At 35.5% G+C, this 12,718-nt stretch overlaps 1 non-coding gene across 1 annotated transcript; it reads right to left on the reverse strand.

Annotated features, from left to right (window-relative positions):
- Positions 1–2,590: 2,590 nt before the first annotated feature.
- TRNAP-AGG lies at positions 2,591–2,662 on the reverse strand. The gene has a single exon. It is a non-coding gene; the product is annotated as a tRNA-Pro (tRNA).
- Positions 2,663–12,718: the final 10,056 nt, after the last annotated feature.

The following is a 12,718-nucleotide window of genomic DNA, read 5'->3' on the forward strand; positions in this document are numbered from 1 at the left end:
TGGACAACATGCCTGCCTTCCTAACCACGGATAGACTACGGGGCTTTGCACTTCGGCCCCTGAGAATACCACATCAAGGTGACAGGATTCGAACCTATGCCTCTCTGAAACTTCTTCATCGGTTATTTCGGCGCATCTTCCTTAAAAGGATTGTGACAACAGATGACCTATTTGACTGAAAAGTTCCTAGAAAGAATACAGTTCTAGGATTGTGACAAGACAAGAATGGACTCATAAGATAGGCGGTCAGGGAAGCGATTTCATTTGTGTTATCCGCCAAGGAAATGATCAAGGAATTCTCTATACACGGCTGAGAGATGACTGTATTGTTGCACATCCTGAATAAAGTACCGTAGGCAAGCAAAGCTTTTGAAAATGAAAGCGTGTAGAACTCATATCCATTTTCTCTTCGATTCGTAAACTTCAGATCTGATCTTCCTTTCATTTCTGGGTGAATGAGAGAGAATTTAAGCTTGGTGTGCATCTGATTCGGTCAACAACAAGGTACAAAGCGGGTTGATTAAATGAGCTTGAAGTTCCATTATCGTTAGGTCGAAGATCTCTACTAGATTTAGTGCACTTTGGTAGTTGCGAATGTTGTCGTAATCGAAGTTCTTTCTCATTCGACATTCTCTCTTACCAAGCACTCATACTCACCGGGGTTGAGGAGACAGTCCGTGAGATAATTGGGTTTCAAGATTGCGTATATGCGAAAAGAGCTCGCTTTCGACTTTCTCCTTGGCGTTTTGTGCCCGGTTCTAGTTCAGGAAAGGGTCTGATCTCTTTCATTGGAGCACATTGATGCCGAAGGAGTCTTCGGAACCGGTGGAGAGGCTATGATGACTTCAGGCTATTCAAATAGCATGACCGATACCACAAAGAAAGGGTATCTAAGTCACACTAGTGGAATAGCTTTTTCATAATAATTATCTCGATATATGATACCAAAAACCTGTTTGATGACTGATAAGAGAAGGGGTTTCAAAAGACAAACGAATGACAATTCTACGTGTGATAGAAAAGGAGATCTTCTTTTTTTTTTTTTCAGTGTGTGCGGTTCGCCTGCCTTCCTGACCACGGATAGGCTATGGGGCTTTGCACTTCGGCCCCTGAGAATACCACATCAAGGTGACAGGATTCGAACCTATGGCTCTCTGAAACTTCTTCATCGGTTATTTCGGCGCATCTTCCTTAAAAGGATTGTGACAGCAGATGACCTATTTGACTGAAAAGTTCTTAGAAAGAATACAGTTCTAGGATTGTGACAACAAATGACCTATTTTACCGAAAAGTTTATAGAAAGAATACAGTTCTAGGATTGTGACAACAAATGACCTATTTTACCGAAAAGTTTATAGAAAGAATACAGTTCTAGGATTGTGACAACAGATGACCTATTTGACTAAAAAGTTCCTAGAAAGAATACAAGAACAATTAGGATTGTGACAACAGATGACCTATTGACTGAAATGTTCATAGAAAGAAAACAAGAACAATTAGGATTGTGACAACAGATGATCTATTTGACTGAAAAGTAACTAGAAAGAATACAAGAACAATTAGAATTGTGACAACAGATGACCTATTTGACTGAAAAGTTCCTAGAAAGAATACTAGAACAATTAGGATTGTGACAACAGATGATCTATTTGACTGAAAAGTTCCTAGAAAGAATACAAGAACAATTTGTGTAATTGTCTTTTTGAAGTCCGGCTCAAGACGATCTTTATTCTCCCAAGAATATTTGACTGAAAAGTTCCTAGAAAGAATACAAGAACAATTTGTGTAATGGTCTTTTTGAAGTCTGACTCAAGACGATGTTTATTCTCCCAAGAATATTTGACTGAAAAGTTCCTAGAAAGAATACAAGAACAATTTGTGTAATGGTCTTTTTGAAGTCCGGCTCAAGACGATCTTTATTCTCCCAAGAATATGTTTCATTCTCTATTCTCATCTTCTTGGTTCAATGTTTAAAAACAACATTTTAAATCATATTATCTTGCATAATTCATTTTGATATAATATTGTTGGGGGCATTTTGAGAATCGAACTTGAGACCTCACACCCAAAATAATAATCATACCACTTAGACCAAATGCCTTTGCGGTAGAAGGAACTTGAGACCTCTCACACCCAAATGATAATCATACCACTTAGACCAAATGCCTTTGCAGTAGAAGTATAATTCTTAGTTGCTAGTATATATATTTTCCGCGCCTTAATATATAAAATTTATATAAGTTGAAGTTGTGCATTACTTTGGGTTAGACCCTATTGATAACTAAACTACATTCCGAGAATCAAACTCAAGACCTCTTGCACCCAAAGAAAGAATCATACCAGTAGACCAAATGCCCTTATTATGGATTATATATTAAGTAGTTTATGGAATGTATTATCATTAATTCATTTATCTTCTTTGTTAATCAATTATTATATCTTTTAAATTATTTGTTTGCGATAATTCCATTTGAGACATATATCGTGGAGTAGTACACAAGTAAATGATATTAATAAAAAGAATTATCATTAAATGATAATACAACACTATGCTTCCTCTAAGGCTCGTCTTTTTAGAAGTGAACATATAGGAATATTCTAAGAATTGAACTCAGGACCTCTCGCACCCTAAGCGAGAATCATACCACTAGACCAAATGCCCTTTCTAAAAAATATGCAACATTTTTAACTCCTACTCAATATATTTTTTTCTCTCAAGTTTGAAATCTATTTTCTTGAGCGGTTGTTGGACTATAAAATAAAAAGTTGATGGTCTAGTATTTTACTTGTAAGTAAGGCATGTAATGTTGAATTGTTATCATATGCAAGTGTTATCGAATAAACTACAACCCAAAAAATTTATTTTTTAGCATAATATGAATTTAGTTGCAGAGTTATTAGGAATAAGATGGAGAAAGAAATTTTATTTAAAATAATAAACAGACCCAAGTTCATCGTTGTTGTTGTCTAATTGTGATTTTGCAAAAAGCTTAACTAATATGAAATATCAAGGTAAATCAAGAATATATCCTACACGTCATTCAAGATGACAATAAAATGGAGTTAAATTGAACGCAGTTTTAGTTTCATGTCTAGCATAATTGTATTAATGATATTAAAGAGAACTTTGTGTTTTATTAGAAGAGACCAACTTCCTTTAAGATACTAGGAGTTTAAACTACTTCCATTGTAATTTCAATCACTCCACAATGATTACAAATTTAGGGTTGGCTAATTGGACATCAATTATCAACTTTAGGTTATAATTTAGGTAGTAGCCATTATAATATTAATGAGCATAAGAGTTACAATTCTTTCATGGACCATATGTGTTATAGTTAAATGAATATATATATATATATATATATATTATGTATGTCGAGGTTTGGGTAAAGCACAAAGTAGTAAGGAACACCATTGTCAACTCTAGAGCCACCCACAACTCATGATGGAGACCGATGCAAAATATTTTAACATCCTTTGGCATCAAGATACAGGAAAGATGAACGTCGTCAAATTGGAAGCTTTGCCTGTCTTAAGAGTCACAATGAGAACTCTAATCAAGTTGGAGCCTTGGACTAGGCAAATTGTTTAGTGATAGTTGAAATGGATGAGTTCGACGTCGTGTCAGGAACGAATGTCCTGCTTAAACACAAAGTCATTTACATGCCCCTAGCAAAATGTCTAGTAGTAATGGAGTCTAACCCGATGATCATTCAGAAAAACATCCATCAATCAAGAGGGTTGAAAATGATGTCGATACTACAGTTGAGAAAGAATCATAGCCATGATGAATCTAAGCTTGCTGCTACTGTTGTAATTGAAAAGGGGAGCTCGAGTGAGCAAACCTCAATAGAAACCTTGTTGCCACTACATGAACACCACGACGCAAAACAAGGTCAGATAATGGATTTATCCCCACTAGAAGAGACAAAAACAAGGTCAGATACTAAAGAAGGGAGACAGAAACAAACCACTGAAGCAACACATGTTCACACAGAAATATCATCTAGATGGATGAAGAGAAGGGTTAGTCGGAAGCGTCAACCACAATAATTTCAAGAAAAATAAAGAGTTCATATAAGTTAAGTTCAAATAAACTTCGAGTTCAAAGCAACAAGAACCAAAAACTGGTGTGAAAATACTATGGACTAGTTAAAGTTATCCATAAGATTATGAAGACATCATATAGAATCCAATTGCTATTATGAATGCGGACTAACCTTGTTGTCCACGTTAGTAACTTGAAACATTATTTTTTCGACCAAGAAAACATCAAGCAGAAGCAGGTGGTATAACGTCATACAAATAAGAAAAAAATTTCAAGCGAAGAAAGTAGAAAAGACACGAACAGAGAAGACATGAAGACTCAACAAACCGAGAAGTGATTTTCAACAGCACGTAGTAGATTGGAAGAGACTCCTCATTATGAGATCAGCTGGAAGCGCATCGAGAGACCTAAAGTCAACCTCATCCAATAAATTGTGTGGGGGCAGATGTCACAGTCATGATTGCCCAAGGCGTGTTGCCTGTGGTTGCATGTTGCATGTCTCAACCATTCTTGTAAACGATTTGTTGTCCAAGGCGGTTATTCGGACAATGTTATTGTTTACTGATTATTTGGTCGACACGTCTTGAGCAATCATGACCGTCACAATTGGCTAAGACATTTGTTGTCCATATGTTATTATTTTCCAAGAGACTCCTCATTATGAGGTCATGATTGGCTAAGACATTTAAAGAAGTTTTACCTAGGGCAACTTCTATCACAATCCTCTTCTCGCTCTCTGAAACTTCTTTAAATATTATTGTTCACTGGTTATTGTGGCGCATTTTCCTTAAAATGGTTGTGACGATAGATGACCTGGGTAAAACTACTATTGGGAGATCAGTGCAATAGAGAATCTGTGTCCCTTTCCTGACACCTTCAGCGGACAACATAACAAAGAGTTCCTAGAAAAAATATCATAGAACAATTTGTGTAACGCCTTTGAAGTTAGGCTCGAGGCTCTATCTTATCTCCAAAGAATATGGTTCATTCTCTATTCACATAGAAATTCTACAATAGAAACTGAAACCCTCATCTTCTTTTACAAAACTTTCTCAAGTCCTCATGGAATGATTTGAAAGGGGTACCCTCATCTTCTTTTATAAGACTGTCTTGGCCTTCATGGAATGATTATGCTATGTTGATTCTTAGAGAAGGGAGTAGGAGTAAGAGTAGATGACTGTTTATGGTCCAAGTCCCGAAAAAGTAAGTCTTTATGTCAAGAAAGGAGAGGAATCCTCACAGTTTCCAAAATTCGAAGAGAATCATACATACACAAATTTCCTTTGTTTGTTTATTCTTGTTGTTTTCTCTCTTCAATTAACATGTTATAAAGACACTTGTAAATTATAATTAAATATAGCTTCCTTTTTTTTTTCTTTCCAAATATCCATCTGAATTACTTCTTGGTTCGAGGTTTAAAAAAACCTATTTCTAATCTTATTATATTGCATGCTTCAATTTGATATAATTGTTGGGGGCATTTTGAGAATCAAACTTGAGACCGCTTGCACGAAGCGAGAATCCTACCACTAGACCAAATGCCTTGTAGTGGATCTATCTTTTATGCGCCTCAATATATGAAATTTATCCAACCTCAGTATATTAAATTTATCCACATATTTTTGTGCTTTAGAAGCTACTATTATTGTCATGTTTACTTCGCATAGTCTATCACACAGTTGAAGCAGCATTGCCACCATAGCCCATGCATTCCTTTGGGATAGATATGTTAAAAATTTGGCCCATTTGATAACTATTTTGTTTTGTTGTTTGTTTTTTGTTTTATTTAAAAATTATGTGTTTTATCCTTTTATAGAAAAAAAAAAGAAAAGACAAGAAAAGAAAAGAAAACATTTGAATTTTAAGCAAAATTTCACACCCAACTAAGTTTTTGAAAAATATTTTTATTTATTTATTTTTCTTTATTTTAGTTTTCCAAACATAGATTGATATGGAGTGGCTAGTTTTCAAAACTACTTCTTTGCTACAATTGAACAATATTTATATTGTAAAATGGGATTCACTTCCTTTAAGTTTATGTAGTTTCTTTTTATTACTATGTTTACTTCTATCTCATGTTACTCCATTTGTGTTTATGTAGTTCCTTCATCAAGTTTACTCAACTTCTTCCTCTAAAGCTAGAGGAATCCTTAATTTGAAGGAAAAGAGATCGTAGATAGAAATTTGACTCTTATTCCCAATTTAATTTTGAAACCTATTTCCATCAATCCGACACGCTCTCGAGGTTATTTTTCTTCATGGTCTTCTATGGAATCATTCCTTGGAGGTGCAGAAACTGATTGGAATCATCATGTATCCTCGGATTGGATTTTCAAGTTTTTCTTGAAGTTCTTCAATGGCGGATTGAATTTGGGGAATGGTTTCTAGAAACTTTCAGCACTCTATTCCTTCATAGAACTTGTGGGTAATCTTGTTGAGAAACGGTAGGACTAAGTTCGAAGAGAAATGGTGGAGGATTGCTCTCGAATTTGGAAAAATCTGAGAGTAGGAGACCCATAATCTAAACATTTATTGTCTTCGATTGGGGGATCGACCTTTCTCGATTCTTATTCCGTATTGTTTCTCCTACTTCAGACTTTATAGGAGGAGCTTAAACCGACATTGAGAGCTCCAGATTCTTCATTATTTAGAAGTTTGAAGAGAAATGGTGGAGGATTGCTCTGGAATTTGGAAGAAATCTGAGGGTAGGAGACCCACAATCTAAACGCTTATTGCCTTCGATTGGGGGATCGACCTTTCTCGACTCTTATTTCGTATTGTTGCTCCTACTTAAGACTGTATAGGAGGAGCTTAAACCGACATTGAGAGCTCCAAAATCTTCGTTATTAAGAGATCGAACTTTCTGGATAATTTTTCAGAGATATCAACCCGATCGTATCCTTACCGACCTTGGCTTTGAATACTAGTCGTTGGATGTGATGATTCGTGCGTGTTCGTTTTAGATCATATCAAAGTTTGGAGGAGATCCGATGGTTGAAATTTGAGTTTGAGGGATTTTGCTCGGATTGTCACCGTAGATGCTTTGATTCTAATTATAGTAACATTTATGTAATTGTCCATTCTTCTAGGAGTATTTTGATAATTTGCCACTTTCCGAATATTTTATTATTATTTTTCTCGAAAAATCCATAATTTTTCTACAAATTCCTCATCGCTTTTTTATCATTTTTTGCTTATTTTGAATCTTGAGATTCCTTCTAGATAAGGAATTACAAATCCGGCAATATTCTTGATAATTGATAAAATGATTTTTTTGCCCTTTTCATTTACTTTTTCCTTTCCCATCCTTCTCAAAAGGCCTTTAACTCCTTGAAATCACTTGTTAGGGTGAGTGACTTGACTAAGTCCTTTGTTCTTGCTTAATCCTTTAATTTTTTTTCCTTTCTATCCTTTGGGTCTTTCATGAGTGGCTTATTGTTATGGGAGCTAATTTTCTTCATTTTTTGGGTGTTAAATATTTACAAACACAAAATAAGAAGCAGACTCAAAAGAAGAACAAAAAATACTAGATTAAAATAGAAGTTAGTCCATGGCCCACACTCCAAAGTCTACTCTCATCCACGACCAACTCTTAGTTACTTGAAAAAAAATAATAAACATGGAGTGAGTAAAACTTAGTAATTAGCCTACTAGTAGGTTCTTAATCGCGACCTTAAGTTAGGATATTACTTCTTGTTATGTTTTCAGGATCTTAGAACTTAGAGGTCATCGTTTCATGTATCATATACTGATCCTGAAAACCTTCCCCTAAAATAACCTTCGATTTTCTCCCCATGAACACATGAGTGGTGTCGTCATAATCATGTAATCCTACTGGTAAATCGTTGTGCAGGACAACTCATTTAGCTGATGGGAAAGGTAGGCCTATCATAACATCCAGCTCATGATACATATTGCAGGACATCCTACCTAAAGAGGAATAGAGGCCTTTTAGAACACATCGTAATGCAAATAATGGTTACTTCTGGATATGGATCCTAGCAACTTATTTAGCATGTTATTCACATAGTTCTAGGTACTTGGTACATGGATTATTGATGAACCTAGGTTTATACATAATGTCATGGGTTAGGCTTTAGGAGTTGAGGTTTTAGCTTAGGAAAACATTAGAGGGTAACCTAACGTGGACTAATTTGTGTGAAAACCTACTAGCACTTTGAGGACTTCTTTCCTTCACCAATTTTATGGGTAAACTTATTTAGAAGGTGCAGGAACAAGTTTGGTAATGAACAGTGGACTATAGTTCTCAAATTCAAGGTAAACCCATGAACAAGATACCCCAAAACAAAAAACTTGTATCTCTCGATTGGGTACTCGATTAAGATTGCTTCTTGCCCCTAATAGTCTACCCTAATTCATAATTTATAGATGGATTTTCCACTACCATTGAAACGTCTAGAATTTCTATAATTTCATTCTTGATTTTTCTGAATCTTCTGCCAGAAAAGTCTTCTCCGATCGGATCCTTCCTTTTTTAAGCACCTTGTAATTCTTATTCTAAAAAAAATTTAATGATTCGGGAAGTTTATAAAAATTAGAAAAAGTACCATTTTCTTAATGTTTTCTTTGCTTCTAGATACAACCTAGTAGGGATTATACACTGTCTACCTTATTGGAGACCTTGAGTGTTGCAAATTTTCCTCTCCTTTGAAAACTTTCGGTCATCAAAAGTGCTTATTCTAAAATAGGTCAGGGTACAAAAGGTTCTTATTTGCCTTCTGTTTCCCAAGTGGCTTCTTCTACTCTATGATTCTTCTGTAGGACCTTAACGAGAGAGATTTCCTTGTTTCTCAGTCATTTGACTTTCTTGTCTATTATTTGAATCGGGACTTCTTTATACGTTATGTCATCTCTCAAGAAGAGAGTTTCATGAGCCAGTACGTGCAAACGATCTAGGGTATACTTCCATAGTACGGATACATGAAAGATATTATGTACTGCAGACAAGTTTGGGCATTGCCGGATTCTATAGGCCACAGATCTAATTCTTTCTAATATCTCAAAGGGAGAGATAAACTTAAGGCTTAGCTTCCCCTTTTTACCCTACGTGAGCACCCTTCTCATGGGGTGCTACCTTTAGGAATATATGATCCCCTACCAACAATTCCATGTCCTTGTGCCTTAGGTCTTCATAGCTTTTATCTCGGCTTTGTGCAGTTTGTATCCTAACTTTAATCTTCTGGACTGCGGTGTTGGTAATTTGCACCAGCTTTGGCCCAATAGTTGTCATTTGCCCCCCTTCTTCCAAAAAGAGAGGGGATCGAAATCTTCGTTCATAAAGAACCTCGTATGTGGCCATTTGTATGGTGGCTTGGCAAGTATTATTATAAGCGAATTTCATAAGGGATAGGTACTTATCCCAGCTTCCTGCAAAATCCATCATATATACCCTCAATATGTCTTCCAATATTTGCTTGAGCATTTCTGTTTGACCATCTGTTTATGGGTGGAATGTCATACTATAACTGTGTACCCAATGCCTTTTGTTGAATTTTCCAGAAGCGAGATTTAAATCTAGCATCTCGGTCTAATACTATTGCCTTTTGTTAAATTTCCAAAAGTATACCCAGTACCTTTACTGATGAATATTCATTTTTAATGTTAGCAAGAGTAGCTCAGTTGGGAGATTGTTAGACTGAAGATTTGAAGGTCACATGTGTTTTATCCACGTTCAACGCACCTAATACAAGTTTATTACCTGACTATACAATCTAAAAACATAACTGGTTTATTCAATCTAAAATTAGTGATTATTTCTTTTTTCAACATAATGAATTAGTGAAAATACCTTTACTTATCAATTTTTATTTTTAATATTAGCAGGGATAGCTCTGTTGGGAGAGCGTCAGACTGAAGATTTGAAGGTCACGTTTTGATCTCCACGTTCACCGCACCTGATTCTAGTTGCATAACCCGACTATTCAATCTAAAATTAGTCATTGTTCCTTTCTGAAATCTCAATGAATTATCAGAAATACATAACGTGTTATAGTTCACCGCACCTTATACAAGTTGGATAACTTGAATATCTTATTAAAAATTAGTGATTATTTCTATTTAAAATTTCAATGAAGTAGCGAAAATACCTTTACTGATGAATTTTCATTTTTAGCATTAGTGTGGATAGTTTAGTTGAGAGAGTGTTAGATTGAAGATTTGAAGGTCTCGTGTTCGATCCACGTGAACCATGGATGCACAATTTGACTATTCAATTTAAAATTAGTGATCATTTCTTTCTAAAATTTCAATTAATTAGCCAAAATACCTTTACTTAAAAACTTTCATTTTTAATGTTAGCGGGGATAGCTCAGTTTGGTGAGCGTCAGATTTAAGATTTGAAGGTCATGTGTTCGATCTCCATGTACACCGCACCTGTTTCTATTTGCATAACCTGACTAAAAATTAGTCATTATTTCTTTTTAATATCTCAATGAATCAGCGAAAATATATTTACTGATGAAACTGAGCGTCAGACTGAAGATCTGAAGGTCACGTGTTCGATCCACGTTCACCGCACTTGGTTCACATTTGCATAATTTGACTATTCTTTCCAAAATTAGTGATTATAACTGGCATAGGTTGACTAAGTTGATTATTCATTTTTTATGTTATTTGGGATGGCTTAGTTGGGAGAGCATTAGATTGAATATTGGAAGGTCTTGTGTTCGATTTGCATTCATTGCACCTTATGGTTTAGTCGATTATTATTTCTTTTTTAAAATATAATGAATCAGTGTTCATTTGGGAGAGTGTCAAACTAAAGATTTCAATGTCACATGTTTAATCTCTCCACGTTCACTGCACCTGTTGGCAAACTCACTCAGGTTCTCATCTCAATCATTTCAACCTTGTTGGCATCCAATAAAAGAGACCTTGGAGATAACCTGTAACTATTCAACTTGGCAAACTCACTCAGGTTCTCATCTCAATCATTTCAACCTTGTTGGCATCCAATAAAAGAGACCTTGGAGATAACCTGTAACTATTCAACTGGATTATCACATTAACAATTTGAATCACCTCAATCCCGCTTGTTGAACTTGACCAAATGTCTATAACATAACAATAACAAAGGTACAAAGTAACACTAACAAAGGTACGAAGTTCATAAAAGTCCTTTTAATCTAAAATACCATTGAACTTGACCATTATAGTGCCTCTCAAACGTAGGTAAAGTTTAAATTCGAGTCTCTTTGTCAAACTCACTCGGGTGCTCATCTCAACCATGATGGCGTTCAACAAGAGAGACCTTTAAAATAGCCAAATTATCGCATTAACCATTTGAATTACCTCAACACCACTTGTTGAAATTGAAACAAATATCTATAACATAACACTAACATAGGTACGATGTTCATCAAAGTTTTTAATCTAAGATACTATTGAACTTGACCATTAAAGTACCTCTGAAAATGAGGTAAAGTTTAAATATAATTGGTGACAAAAGATGAAACTATAAAATAAAAAGAAATAAGAAAATAATATTCAATTTCAGAGAATTAAAGCCAAATATCCAAACCGTTGGACAACAATGAATTTTTTGTGTAGTTGTCCTAAAGTCTTTTGTCTAATCGCTCAAGAGTTTTACTATGATGTTTTGGGTAATGTTTAACTCTTTGACACGTCCTTTCATGTGTGTGATAGAGTTCTCAGAATTACCGCGACGTTTCGAGCTGTTCGATCATGTGACTCTTTCTACAAAAGGGTAAACATCAAACATCAGGTCTTTGATTGGCAACCCATCCAAAGGAGCGTCGATTGCATCGATTCCATCAACAGTCTTCCCATGAGTTTATGGTGCATGACCCGTTTTTTATACCATTCAAATTCAAACGCCACCATAGTTTTGCATCGTCTGTGAGATGCATTGCGACCAACGTAACTCTTAGGTCCTATGAGCAAGTTCCAGTAACCTTCAAGTATTGTTCTACGTAAAAAATAAAGCTTTTTAATTCCTTAGCATCCCAGTTTCCATTTAAAGGGTTGTGTTCTTGGATTTTAAGTTTGTTAAGCCCGCATGAACTTGGCTTGAGGTGTGGTTCTCTACAGCCCAACTTGTCAAACTCACTCGAGTGCTCATCTCAACAATGATGTCGTTCAACAAGAGAGACCTCGAAAACGACTGGATTATCGCATTAACCATTTGAATCACCTGCTCATCTCAACCATGATGTCGTTCAACAAGAGAGACCTAAAAAACGACTGGATTATCGCATTAACCATTTTAAATTGAACAAAATATCTATAACATAACTCTAACAAAGTTCATAAAAGTCTTTTTAGTCTAAGATAGAAACTGTAAAATAAAATGAAATAAGAAAATAATATTCCATTGCCGAGAATCGAACTCGGGTCTCTTGGGTGAAAGCTAGAAATCTTGACTGCTGGACGACAATGGATTTTTGGTGTAGATGCCCTGAAGTCTTTAGTTAGATCGCTGAAGAGTTTTAGCATAATCTTTTTTTTAATGTCTAACTCTTCGACACGTCCTTCCCTATGTGTGTTAGAGTTCTCAGGGCTACCGCGACGTTTAAAGCTGTGAGATTGTGTGGCTCTCTCTTCAAAAGAGTCAATATCAAATGTTGGGTCTTTGATTGGCAACCCATCCAGGGGAGCATCGATTGCATCGATTCCATCAACGATCTT

Source organism: Cucurbita moschata, unplaced genomic scaffold, assembly GCF_002738365.1.
Source record: "Cucurbita moschata cultivar Rifu unplaced genomic scaffold, Cmos_1.0 Cmo_Scf00080, whole genome shotgun sequence".
Classification (NCBI taxonomy): Eukaryota; Viridiplantae; Streptophyta; class Magnoliopsida; order Cucurbitales; family Cucurbitaceae; genus Cucurbita; species Cucurbita moschata.